Source organism: Myotis davidii, unplaced genomic scaffold, assembly GCF_000327345.1.
Source record: "Myotis davidii unplaced genomic scaffold, ASM32734v1 scaffold217, whole genome shotgun sequence".
Classification (NCBI taxonomy): Eukaryota; Metazoa; Chordata; class Mammalia; order Chiroptera; family Vespertilionidae; genus Myotis; species Myotis davidii.
The window spans coordinates 433,599-434,037 of NW_006290034.1; the positions used below are offsets into that span (position 1 = coordinate 433,599).

The 439-nt window shown below is 60.6% G+C and overlaps 1 protein-coding gene across 1 annotated transcript in view; it reads right to left on the reverse strand.

Annotated features, from left to right (window-relative positions):
* Window positions 1-439, reverse strand: part of CNN3 (calponin 3) — a 12,117-nt gene that overhangs the window by 6,382 nt on the left and 5,296 nt on the right. The window lies entirely within an intron of this gene.

Genomic DNA, 439 nt, shown 5'->3' on the forward strand with positions numbered 1-439 from the left:
GCAAACCCCTGCATGAAAATAATGCAAGGTTTAAAAGGACTTTAACGGCCCAGTGACTGAGCCGCCCCCGAGGACTCAGCAACCTCCTCCTTGAGCCCCCCTCGCTTCCGGACGCTCCGTTCCCCCCCTCCCCCCGCCCCACCTTCCGCGGCTGTTTCCACCGAGGAAAAGGAATCGTATCGTTTGCTGCATTTCCTTCCGCGACCCACACCGCGGGCATCGGTCGCGAGCGGATGACACGCTGCGTCTTCTCGGTTTAGCTGGCGAGCGCCTGAGCGCTAAGCACGGGTTTGTCTCCACGGAGGAGCCAGACACTAATGTAAGAGAAAAGCCTCCTATTGCTTGCGAACACCAGTTCCATAAAGAGTGTGAGGATGCAGAGATGTCGGGGGGAACCCGCGCCCCTCGGCTCCCTCCGCTCCAGCCCAGGGGTCACGTC